General features: G+C 36.1%; 1 protein-coding gene across 7 annotated transcripts in view; it reads left to right on the top strand.

Annotated features, from left to right (window-relative positions):
• DLG2 (discs large MAGUK scaffold protein 2) overlaps positions 1-13,935 on the top strand; it is a 1,573,258-nt gene that overhangs the window by 656,057 nt on the left and 903,266 nt on the right. The window lies entirely within an intron of this gene.

Here is a 13,935-nt window from a genome sequence, read left to right as displayed (position 1 = left end):
ATTCTTACAATTTATATTGTCACTAATTTAAGAAAGTTCTAGGAAAAATAAAAAAGATCAGAAATGATAACATTTAAAGATACTTGAGTATGGTACCCAAAATCTATGACTTTAAACAGTTTATACTAAATATACATCACTAGTAACAAAATTATGCTATCAAGTAAAGGATTTTTCTAACTTCTTTGTATAAAACAAAGAGGGGTTTCTGATTCCCAACATAGCTGGCAAGCTCACAGGGGCTACAGCCTCTGTCCCAAAGGAAAAGGACTGGTGCCATATAATAGGTTGGGTGAGGGGATCTGGAGTCATACTTCAGCTGGATTCAGGTGCCATAGATAATTTAGTGACCTCCAGCAAATTATTTAATTTCTCTGAGTCTTCTTATGTATAGGCTGGTGCTATCTCATAGAATTCTTCAATGGTTAAATAATATAAGCACTTACATGTTTGACTCATTTTTTTTTCAAGATTTTAATTATTTATTTGACAAAGAGAGAGAGCACAAGCAGGGGGAGAGGCAGAGGGAAAGGGAGAAGCAGGCTCCCCACAGAGCAAGGAGCCCAATGCGGGACTCGATCCTATGACTCTAGGATCACGACCTGAGCCGAAGTCAATGGCTCAACCAACTGAGCCACCCAGGCACCCCTTGACTCATTTTTTTTAAATAATGATAAATGTTTGATTTGATAAGCATTTTAACCATATAAAATATAATATCCCCAAACCAAGCCTTAAATATCTGTGTATACTGACTGTAATTATTGACTCCAGCATGATGGTAATGATTGATACCAGCAATCTTCTAGCCCCTACCTTGTCTTATAATTCACTGCCCCTGTTACCTTTTTACTGTTTCTCACCTCTCTCCAAGCCTTACTGCCTTTTCTACCCAGCTTAAATCCCGTGGACACTCATCGTGATCATTTCCATCCCATACACTTTCAACTTGCTTGTCCTTTCATTCTATTTACTGCTTTCATAGAATTCACAGTTCAGTAAGGAAACTATATATTAAAGAGATAACTGTAAATGTTGAAATGTTCAAGAACTCGTCTTTGAGCTTTTTCACTATCTCAGCCAGTGACTGTGGTTTTAAATACCATTTATATGCCAATATCTTCTCCGAAATGCTAGAATTGTATATTCAGCAAGTCTGACTTGATGTTTCCATGTAGATGTCTAAAAGACAGCTCAAACTTAACACATTCAGAGCCTAGCTTCTTCTTTTTCCTGAAAAACCTGTTGTATCCACAACCTTCATTTCACCCAGTAGTAAGTTCAGCCTTGTCGTTGCTCGTGTTGGCAGCTTTGGGGTCATCCTTGCCTCTGCTCTTTCCCTCACGCCCCATATTCACTCTCTTCAAAATATGTCCACAACCTGAACACCAGTTTTGTTTCCATGTGCATCAATTTCGTCCAAGCTACCATTATTTTTAAACTTGATAATTGCACTAGTTTAATTGTTATCTCTGCTTCCAGCTTTGACTCCTGACAGTCAAACTTCTCGTGACAGCAGCAGGAGTGATCTTATTACCATGTTAGTCATATCGTATTGCTCCTATGAGTTGCTCCTATGAGGCTGCTTCCCGCCTACTCATAGCAAAAGCCAAAATGCCCACGATAACTTCTGAAACACAGAAGATCTACTTCTCCACCCTCCCTGCACTCCCCTCTCTATCCCTCTGACTTGATTTTGTACCATCTTTCTCCTCACTGTGCTTCAACCACATGGACCTCCTTACTGTCATCAAATGTTAAGTCCCTTCTTAAGAGCTTTCATAGGAATATTCTTTCACTGGATGACTTTCTGACTTACTTTCATGTCATTAGGATCTTCACTCAAAAGTTACTCTTTCAATGAAATTTACTTTAGTCAACCTACCACCAAATTGAACCACTTTGACAATTTTTATCCCATTTACCTATTTAATTTTTTCTTCAGCATGTATCAAAATTTAATAGACTATATATGAGGCTATTTATATTTCTTATGGTCTCTTCCCTACATTAAAATCTGAGCTCCACAAGTTAGGTTTGTCTGTTTAGTTCACTATTATATCCTCATTGCTTAGAAACATGGCTGGCACATAATAACACTCAAGTAAGTATTAAATAAAACAATGAAAGGAAGAGAGTTTTTTTCATAACATTCCTTACTAGACGTACCTACTCCTATCTTTTCTGGGGCCATCACAACTTGAACTGTCTAAAAGTTAACATAACATTACACATTTCATTTTTATACGGATATGGAAATCTCCAAGATGTGGGTTAAACGCCCTAGAACACAATGAAGTAGGAAACATCAAAATTATTTACAAAAGCACTTCCTATTTTTAAAAAATCCTCTCTTTTAGAAGAGTGACAAAGAAAATTTGGAGCTCTCATATGGAAACTAATGACCCAGAGGAAGAACTGGTAGATCTAACAAATGATAGAATTAAATGTCTAAGAAATTTAACAGTGGAAATTTCAGACAAAGACTGTAAAATAAGAATACTTAAAATTGGGACACTTGGGTGGCTCGGTTGGTAAAGTGACTGCCTCCAGCTCAGTTTATGATCCTGGAGTCCCAGGATGGAGTCCTGCATCAGGCTCCTCGCTCAGTGGGGAGTCTGCTTTTCTCTCTCTGACCCTACCCCTTCTCATGCTTTCTCTCTCACATTCTCTCTCTCAAATAAATGATTAAAATCTTAAAAAAAAAAAGAATACTTAAAATTATTAATGAGGCAAGGAGAAAAGAGAAAGTAAAACGAAGGAAGAGGACATTGTAAAGCACATTCTTCCTTTGTCTAAGAGATAACTCCAAGCCCCTAGCTCAAATCTTCAGCTGCTTTTGACTCTATGCTCTTAACCTAGGAAGCATCTGTTATGTTGTGCAGATTCTGTCTCCTCAGTTAATCCTTCTTTCATTCATGCATTTAGTAAATCCTTTTGGAGAATTTATTATGCACCAGGTACTTTGTGTTAGCAATGAGGAAAAGTTAGGGACTGTCCCTGCTTTTATGGAATGTCCTGCAAGGAAAGCAAGGGAAATACATATACTGAATAGAAAATTGTCATTGTAATAAATATTTTGAAAAGTAATATGTTGTGCTAAGGAAGTGAATTGAGGCCCAAATCTAAGCTAGGAAATCAAGAGAAAATGTTTCTTTTATTTCTTCTTGCCTTTTGTCCAACTACTATCTGCCTAATTAAGACCCTGAATAAATTTACTGCCTTTATTATTCTCCCTGATCTTCAACTCTGAACAAGTTTGTCATGATTAAACATTTATTGGCATTTGTCTAATTACTGTATGGCTATTGCCTTTCCTTCCTTACTTTCCACTATTTCTCAAACATGTCTCGTGCTTTCCAGCCTTTTTACTCTTACTTATGCTGTTTCTCCTGGCAAACAAATGTCTTTTTTTCTTTTGACCTGTTTTCTAAGGCCCAATTCAAATTTCCTTTCTTATGGAAAGCCTGTCTTCCCTCCTCCAACTCATAGGTTAGTGCATGTTACCTGAATGCACAGCACTTGCTCCTTCTCCATTTCATTGATTTTCATTTCATCATAAGCCAGTACATGATATTTCTTGTAGTGTTGTACTATGTCTTAAAGTTAGGAACATTGAAGACCAGGTGAGTTTTGAAAATCAAGAAGTGAGGGGCAAAACAAGATTCAAAGCCTAATTCCTTTAGGAAAATGGCCTTGAATAAGTTACTTAATTCCTGAGAAATACAATTTCTGAATTTGTAAAAGGAAGGGGATGCTATTTGACTCAGAGGTATCTGGAGGTGATTCAAGGAGATGAGACTATTTCCTAAGGTATGGTACGCTTCAGGTGGTACCTGGAAAACATTTTAAAAAATTATACTTTAGTATATGCATATGGTAAAAAACATATGGGATCAGATAAATACTGAGATAAGGAATGTTAAGTACCTTAGTGGGCAAAAGAGATTATGTATTTTAAAGACAATTTTTTTTTTTATTAAAAGATTTTATTTATTTGACAAAGAGAGAGATCACAAGGAGGCAGAGAGGCAGGCAAAGAGAGAGGGGGAAGCAGGCTTCCCACTGAGTAGAGAGCCCGATGCGGGGCTCCATCCCAGGACCCTGAGATCAGGACCTGAGCCGAAGGCAGATGCTTAACCCACTGAGTCACCCAGGGGCCCCTGAAGACAAAATATTTTAATTTCATATAAACACTTAAGGTAAAGTAGCTGACATGGAGTGGCACCAAGCAAGTCAGTCTCCTTCCCTTTTCTCCCTATTCAGCTATAAAGGATACAACACGGTGATACTATTACTTTTTTTTTTTTTCCTATATATACTCTTTAAGCTGGAGAGAGGCTGCAATTAATATCAGGATTATTTTCAGTAATGCTATCTGCAGTTGACATTTGAACTGAGGATTTCAGCAGCTGCTGTTTCTGTTTTATGTAGGTGGCCGGATGGAAAAGTATAGTTTGTATGTTTTCATTAGTAGATCTCATTTTTAAGGCAATGAAAGAGGGAGGGAGTTTATTTATTTATTTATGATGTGATGCTATTTATTAAATTTTGTAAAAGATCACACATGTCTATCTAAAGAGGGGGAAGAATTACAAAGTGAAAAAATAATTGATAGCTTGTAGGCCATGAGTCAAGAATTCTCATTGATTCACCTTTTGAAATGTGTTTCAAAGCACTTTGAGCCCTTCTTACAGTGACTTTGATTTATCTCTTATAGTATGAAGATGAATGTGAGGTAAAAATATGAATAGAAGGTAACAATAAATGCGTAATGTATGTCTCAACAGTGCCTTCCAGTTTTCTCTTGGGGATATGAAGCAGCTTAATTCAAGTGATAACCTCACTCATTTGTTCATTAAGCAAATAAATATTAAATTATCTAACACATTTATTGAGTGCCTACTATATGCAAAGGACTATGAAGGTCCTTGAGGTTGCAAAAAAGAAATAAGGCATGGGGACTTTTTAGTTGCTTTTAGTCATTTAGGGGAAACTGTTCAAATTTAACGTAGTCACAAATAAATGTAATAAGAGCTGAACTTGGGATATATACAAAGTGCATTAGGAATATCAGTTTTAGCACAAGAGTACAAACTGTCTCTATCTAGAGGGATTAGGGAAAGTTTCATAGGGAATTACTGAGCCAAATCCCAGAACACGTGTAAGGATCTGTCACATGTAGAATGACAGGTGGCAAGAAGTGAGGTGGAGAGGAAGGACTGCAAGGGGAGGAAACCACATATACAAAGATGCAAATACGCGGAGTGTATCAGTGAAACAGAAAATACTTTCAGGATGACCCAAAAGATGATATGGCAAGACTACAACTTCATCAAAAATGACCACTAGACTTGAAAGACTATTGACTTACAGGTCAATTTTTGGGTCATAATGTCAGGGAGTGATAGTTTATTTGATCTTGAAGGGAATTTAGAGATTGATTATATAGTACAATACCCAGAGGTAAGATGACTGGTAAAAATAAAATTAAAACTAAAAGTATTGACTCCCAAATTAGCACTTTCTTTCTGTGGATGGAAATAATTCTCTTGTTGAGATAGATACAATATTGGACTGTGTAATAAATTATAATTGATAGGAAAGTTCCCATTCCAAAAGGCTCAGGTTAGATGAGTGGTGTTTAAATGCCTGTATTTGTGACATGCTCTGGCAAGGCATGCAAATTTGGAGATTGAACTGAATTATCTGCTACAAAATTATTCAACTACTCATGCTTTAATATAGTGTAGCTGTTTCAGGAAAACTCTCTGGTCATGTGTTACATTGTTTTTTGTTCTCACAGGTCATAGTTCTTGTGTGTTCCCTTAGACAGCCATTTTTTTCTTAGCTGGTGGCTTGATGTTCTTCTATTTTGCTTCTCGCCTATATTCACTCAGCAATGCATTCCTTTTGATAATAATGGCTGTATCAATCCATATCCTTAGTTGTAGCAAAATTTAATTGTAACCATGTGGGCAAATTATAACATGTGAATTCAAAAGTACTGTATAAGGTGCCTGGGTGGCTCAGTGAGTTAAGCATCTGCCTTTGGCTCAGGTCATGATCCCAGGGTCCTGGAATTGAGTCCCGCATTCTCCTCTGCCCCTCTCTCTCTATCTCTCTCTCTCTATCATGAATAAATAAATAAAATCTTTAAAAAATTTTTTTAAATGACTGTATAATTTCAGGGTTCATTAGAGTTTTTCTTTTTGTGAGAGATCTGTAAAATAAAGAGAGACTTTCAAAAGACTCAAAACAAACAAACAAAAACACCTGTTTAGAAAGCTTAAGAAAATACTTATTTGGCCCAGAAAGGAAACATTTATGAAACTGAAAGTTTTTAAACTTATGAAAGATTTTACAAGGGTTTGGAAACTGATTTGTTTTCCTGATTAATAAAATTTTTTAAAAAGCAGTGAAGATGGTTAAATAAAAAACATAAAGAAAGTTTTAAAAAGCACTCTCTGTTTCTTCATTATAGTAAGCACAGGTCTTCTTTCTAATGCATTTTATTTCTTGAAAATTAGAGGATGAATAAAAATAAAAACATGTTTATTGTACCCATTGTGTGCGTCAGGTGCTTCTCTAAATTGTTTGCATGTCTTATTTCATTTGACCCTTATTATCATCACAGAGGTATAGTTTCTATTATTACCCCATTTTATGCACTCAACATTTCTAGTCCAAGGTCACAAGTGTGGTAGTAGTGGTGATTTATATCACTGTTAATTCTAGGTAATTAATTATTATATGTTAGTGACTTGTGAATAGCATTTTAATTAAATGGCTTCCTGGAATCTCTTGCATGAAACACTTCACAATACATCGTATACATGAAATTGTCAGACATGCTTATTAAATACTAAAAGCTCATGGGCAGCCAAGTTAAGTTCTTCAGTTTGTTTGGGGGTTAATTGAGAGGCATGACAGTTTGACTTGTTTGAGTTTGTATAAAATGATGGCCAGAACACTGATTTCTTGGGCTGACTATGGCATCCCAGGAGTACATGGGACTCAGTATGAGCCTTTGGAGTGAGAGTGTGGGGTTTTTGATGCCTGTGCGGGGCAAGACAGTTGACCTTACAATTACCAAAGGAAGAGAAATGAAACCAAGACCCTTGCATAAAACTGAAAACCGAAGATAAAGTCATTTAATGATAGAGCTTCTAAAAAACTTTATTCATCATCTCAGGGAACCAATAAGGAAGTGTGTTTTTATTATGTGTAAAAAAAGGAAAAAAGTAACCTTAACCCTTTTGTGTAGAGAGAATCACACTAAGCCAAATATTTAACATGAAAGTGGCTCTGGGCTAGTGAAACCTCTGGGCAACCAGCAGAAGGATATGTGAATTATTCTATAACAAGAGTCATACAACAAAAGTCCCTAGGACTCCCACAGGGGGTACAGTCTTATCAAAGAAGATTTTAGAATAAAAATGTACAGTTATATACAGAAGCTATCCACCATGGGTGGGATCAGCAGGTTAGACTTCCAAGAAAATTGGGTAACAAGAGTAACCAATAAAGACCTCAAATTAAATGTTTTAATCTAAAAACATAGTAAAGGAAGGAATAAAAAAAATAAACAGAATACCCTTATAAACGACTGGGTGGATTTAAAAAAGCAAAATATAGAATCTCTAGAAATTAGATATATATATAATCCATTAAACATAAGCACTCTGTAGATAGGTAAAACAATAGATTAAAACCTAAGAATAAAACAGTAATTAGAGCTAAGAATAAGACCCTGAAAGTAGCACAAAAGAAAGAAGAGTAAGAGATATAAGAAGCAATAGGATGGGTCAAATGAAATCGTCCAGGAAAAATATTCCAGGATTTTTGAAGGAGAGAATGGAGCGATTGACGGAGGATACTTGAAAAGACTGAGAATTTTTTAAAAATAATCAGATTAAAGAACCATAATGAGTTCCAAGCAGAACTTTAGAAAAACAAAAACAAAAACATTGTATTGAACATGTAGTTTGACAATGACAAAGAAAACAAAACCTTCAAACAAACCAAAAAGAGACACTGTTCTTACAATTGAAGGATTTGATTGACAGCAGACAGCTTCTGTAAAAATAGATGCCAGAAGACAGTAGGAAATAATATGTTCAAAATGCTGAGGGAAAAATCACTGTCGATCTAGACATTTCCATTTACCAATGCTATCATTCAAATTCTAAGCCGAATGTAGGCCATTCAGGAAAAATATGAAAAGGTTAAGTGTGTTCAACCATCACAAATTTTTGCTGGAATAAACTATAACAGTATACACATCAGTAAGAAGTTTAGGAGTGTTCAGATGCTAAAAATAATGAGGAGAAAATAAACTGATAGAATGTGAGAGTTATTTTGAGTAACCTTTAATTATAAAAAAATAAATAATGATGCTGATAATGACTGATTTGTCAGGAATGGCACTACCACAAGAGAGAACCAAAATATTATAAAATAATAACATGGAATATTGGATGTAGTATTAAAATGATTAATTGTACAACTTTATAAAAATGAATAGCCCCTCATATCACTATTTATTATAAAGCATATTAATCAAGATAATGTGGTATTGGTCTAGAAAAATAAAAACAAAGCAATCCAAAAAGAGCCCAGAAACAATTATATGCACATTCGTATGATCTGAACCTATTACTTAGGAACATTATGAGTCAATAAGGAAAAGGAATAACATTCTTATATTCCAGTAAAATACATACATACATATGTATGTCTACAAACAAGTGGCCATATTTTGGGGGAAAGTAAGTTCCTATCTCATACTATAAATTAAAAAAAAGAAAACTTACTTGTGAAAAGAAAAAAATTGTTTAGAAGAAAATGTAAGATAATGTACTTATGTACTTGGAATAGGAAAAAAATTCCTTGAGATACAAAAATGTACACACATAAAAGAAAGTATTGATAAATTTCAGTATATTTAAATTTTTATAAGGACTCATATGTGTATGATAAAATATAAATGAAATTTAAAAAGAGTCACAGGTTGGGAGGGGATATTTTCAGTGCCTGTAATAAGGAATCAGTATCCAGAATACATAAAGTAATTTTCCAAATGCACGAGATAAGTATAATTTAAAAATGGGCAAAGGCTATGAGTAGGAGAAAGTTCAAATTGCCAATAAACATATAAGATGCTAAGTCTCACTAGTAATCAAGACAATGTATATCTAAACCTCAGACACTAACATAATGCATTATGTTTGGGAAAAATTAATAAGTGTGATTATACCATGTCATCTAAAATACAGGGCTTATATAAACTACTAATAATGTGAAATAGTGAGAAATTTTTAATGAAAGTTCAAGATGGACATACCCTATGACCTGTCAATTACATTTTGTAATACCTACTCTTAGGTATTACAAAATGTAATACCTACTTAGGTACAAGAATGGTTAGTGAACATTTTTTGAGTTGAATTTCAGGTAAGGTGGAGTGAAGTGGAGAGATTCTGTGAATATGATAAAGGGTTTATTTATTTAAAATGAATCAGAATCAAATATGGCAAAATGTTATCGCTTATTAAATCTGGGTGGTAGGCACGTGGGTAAGTGTCATATTACTCTCTTACATCTCTAGGTGCTTAAATATATCATGATTAAACATTTAAAAGAAAGGGCATGTGAGATACGGAAATATTGAAGAATTAGTTTTGATGATTCTGAAAACAGTAAGAAAGAGGTGGGTTTAGCCCATCATAATTAGAGTCAATAGGCATATTATTTGTAGTGATTCCAATATTTTTTCCACACTTATCTGTGACTGGTTGTGTCTTCGGGGTAGAAAGATATCTCTCTGCAACTGGGTCAGTTTGTAAACATTCATTTTGATATACATACCTGCAGAGTGCTTAGTGATTCCTTTGCCTTTCTATATACATTGGCACTAATTATTGTGCTTTTTCTAGCTAACATTAATTACTGTGCTTATAGCCTATAGAAACCAAACAACAGTTCTCTCCTGAGTTCCCATGTTATTTTTCACACATCTGTTGGAAAGCCATCCTGCACTGAAATTTCTTTATACATCTGTGCTCCCAACCCTATAGGACTCCTTGAAAGGGGGGATTACATCTCATTAATTTTGGGGTCCCTAGTAAATAATCACCACATTTTTGTGAAAAGATAATTGCTTACTTTTTGAACCATACACTAATAACACTAATATGTTCCCATTGTCGAAGAAACAAATATTACACAACAATACAAAGCGACATGTGAATGTTTTTATTTTCCTTTTCCCCTACTCTCTACAGAGATAACTGATATCAATATCTTGGTATTCCTGTGAATTAAATTAAATATTCTGTTTCTATTCCTTTAGTCCTAAATTCTATGTAGTGTATTTCTGACACCCACTTTCTAATAACAGGCTAATATCAAATGTTAACCAAAAGGCCCTAAATATGAATATCAGGTATGCAAGCAACTCAAATATTTGAATGTTTATTAGTTCTTTACATTAACTTGTGTCTCAAACCTGTATTTTCTCTGGTGTATGTTAAACACCTAACCTGGATAGCTTTTCAAGCTACCAGCTACTAGCTTCTAGGGGTTCATGTTTACTCGGTTTTTATAATTATCCGTGATGTATTTAGGTGAATTTTAAAAAGAAATCACTCATGTGGTAGGCAGAAAATGTAGTTGTGTAATACTTAATGGCTTGATTTAAACATTGCATTTACCTCAGAGGAGGCTCACACAGTGTGTGTGTCGAGGCATGAACCCAAAGCTGCTTAAAAGGATTAATGTTGCATCTCCTCGTCAGCTGCACTGGTAGGCTTCTGTCATATGAGAGGTATTAAAAATGAAATTATAAAGGAAAAGATCTGTCCAGGTACTGATGAAATACAGATGGAAAGCATCTGAAAAACTTGTTTCCCTTACACAGCAGAGCCCCCAAAGTTATTTATCTCCATCAGCAGAGCAATGGTTAGAGACTCTTAGGATTCCTATGGGCCGTTGCCACCCTCTCGGTAGCAGACATGTGTGCCCAGAAAGAGTCCCGGAAAGATAGTTGTACAGCTCTGGCAATGACTTCATTCCATTGATAAGACACCAAGACTGAGCTTTCCAAAAACTTTTACAACTGAAAATTTGTGGATTTGTTTCTATTGCCTCATCTAGTCTTTCCAGTTTGAGGCTTTTCCTATTACGCCATAGACACATTCAACAAACAGAGTTTGAATATCTACATTGTGCCAAGTGTTCGCATAACATGGGCCTGGGTCCCAAGTACAAATGACGAACTCCACGCCTATTTCTATCCTTTCTACGTCCAGTTGCCTATTTCAGGTACAGTAGTTACTTTTCTGATTTTTTTTAAAAAGATTTTATTTATTTATTTATTTGACAGAGAGAGACGTGGGGGAAAGAGCACAAGCAGGGGGAGCGGCTGGCAGAGCTGGGAGCCCGATGCGGGACTCATCCCAGGACCTCGGGATCAAGACCTGAGCTGAAGGCAGATGCTTAACTGACTGAGCCACCCAGGAATCCCCTTATTCTTGTGATTTTTTTAAAGTTAAATCTTAGCTGATGGGCCCCAATTTATTTTAAGAACTCTGTCCTGTAAAAGTTAATAAAACTGCTGGGTCAGGCATGTGAAGAAAGTCATTAAAGGTTCAATTTAAAGCAAAACCAACCAACAATATGATCAAACATCAAAGATCTCTCCAAGCTCCAGTTTTAGTGACTTAGGAAGTCTTATTTTGTGAGGAAAGTGCAAACATTATTTTCTGATCTGGCATTCCCCTCAGAGTAAATTAACATTCTTTGATTCCCTTTAGATATCAGTGGTTTGAAAGCTCAACATTTTTTTTTCTTACCTCTTTATTGACGAATTCCATCTTAAAATATTAAAAACGGGAATTTCTGCTCATTAATTTAGGAAGACTTGCTCCCCCCTCCTCTTTCAATCTACTTTATTCTGTTCACTGAATGGTCTTTCAACTAAAACGTGGTTTGGACAAACTTGTGTGAACGAATAATGAATACCTTTAGCATGATGACAATATTAGGGTAAGCTGAGGTCCTGCTGAGTCGCTCTTTGAAAACTAAGCAGGAGTTATCATTTATTTATTTTCTGGATTTCTGTGGCATTTTTCCTCCAAAGAGTACAGGGTGTGATGTGGAGAATTTTGCACAGAGGCTGTCGGAGAGTGACAAAAGGAAATTCAAGGAAAATCACATTCATAGGAAGTGGGAACACGTAGCAAAAGAAACAGCAAATGGCAAAACCAAATTGTAGGTGGCAGTTGCCTATGTTGAAGAAGGTAGAAGGATCTGGGTTGCCACAAGGGTGCTGCTGTTAACATTTCAAAACACAGAGTCATTAGTGCCCCTCTGAACACTACACCTGTCTGTTCAGTACTCACGTGAAGACTCATAATCAGAATCATAGACTCATAGGGCAGGGGGGAGCCTTAAAAATCATCTGCCCAATTGTTTTCCTTTACAGAGAGGCAAATCAAGTTCAGAGAGAACAAAGAGATTAGAAACAAAGCCCTGGTTGGAATTCAAGTCATTTATCCATTCAACAAATATACATTGATTTCATTGCGCTAAACACTGTTTTGGGGGGGGGGGGTGCCTGGGTGGCTCAGTCGGTCAAGTGTCTGCCTTCAGCTCCAGTCATGATCCTAGGGGCCTGGGATCAAGTCTCTTGACTGAACAAGTAGAGAGTCTGCTTCCTCTTTTCTCTCTCCCTTTACTTCTCCCCCTGCTTATATGCTTGCTCTCTATCTCTTTCATATAAATAAATAAAAATCTTTTAAAAAAAAATTAAAAAAATAAACACTGTTTCAGGCATCGGTGTTACCTTAGTGAGGAACATAGGCATGGGTCTTGACATCCACTGTCCTATCCCACACCGCCTTGTTCTGCCTCTAGCTGCCTACCAGGGCACCTGTATAGGAATCCTGCCTTAGCCATGGTTTTGCTCCCAAGGTTTCAGTTATCTGCAGTCAACCACCACTTGAAAGCAAATAATCCTCTTATGACTTATGGTGGGAAGTTTGGCAGTAGCCTCATGCTACGTCACTTACCTCACTTCATCTTGTCATGTATCATCTCACATTTCCACAAGAAATAGGGTGAAGACACTACAACTAGTTGTGTTTGAGAGATGATACTCACATTACTTTTATTACAGTATATTGTTATAACTGTTCTTTATGACTAGTTTTTGTTAATCTCTTATTATGGCTAATTTATAAATTAAACATCATCATAGGTATGTATGTATAGGGAAAACATGTGTCATAGTAGTAGTTTATGTAGGGTTTGGCACTATCCATGGTTTCAGGCATCCACTGGGTATCTTGGAATGTGTCTCCCACATTGTGTCTTGGAATGTGTCTCCCACAATGTGTCCCCCTAAGGGGGAGGACAATTGTGTATCTTACCAAAGAGCTTGTGGCTGACTGAAGACCCAACCCTCTTTGAGAGTAAACCTCAAGTGACTTATATTGAGAGAAGGGAATTCTTTTCCAGTATCTGTAAGTGTGTTGATGTTCTCTGGACCATTGGTGCTCTTAGGACAGTTCCTTCAGGTCAGCTGGAAAACATTTACTGGATTGAGTCTCATCTGTATATCACTGGAAGGAAAGTTTTCCTTGTCAAGATTAGCAGTCTAATTTTTGTCCTCTAGCAAGATGGGTAAAAGCTTAATCACTATTTCTCGTTGGAGGGAACATTTGTCCCTTAAAATTGACTTATCTTTAAAATGCCTCACATAATAATCTAAGCCCTAATAAGACACTTGAAGTTGAAAGCACCTGGTGGTAGAATCAAATGCGAAAATTCTTCAAAGGAGCATGGTTTAAGAGTTGCTGTAAATCTGTCTTCCCGAAAGTGATATTACAGTCCTTCATTTATCACTGGATATTACTGCAAGAAAACTCCAGG

This window comes from Meles meles, chromosome 8 (assembly GCF_922984935.1).
Source record: "Meles meles chromosome 8, mMelMel3.1 paternal haplotype, whole genome shotgun sequence".
Classification (NCBI taxonomy): domain Eukaryota; kingdom Metazoa; phylum Chordata; class Mammalia; order Carnivora; family Mustelidae; genus Meles; species Meles meles.
This window is presented reverse-complemented; position numbering and strand designations above follow the sequence as displayed.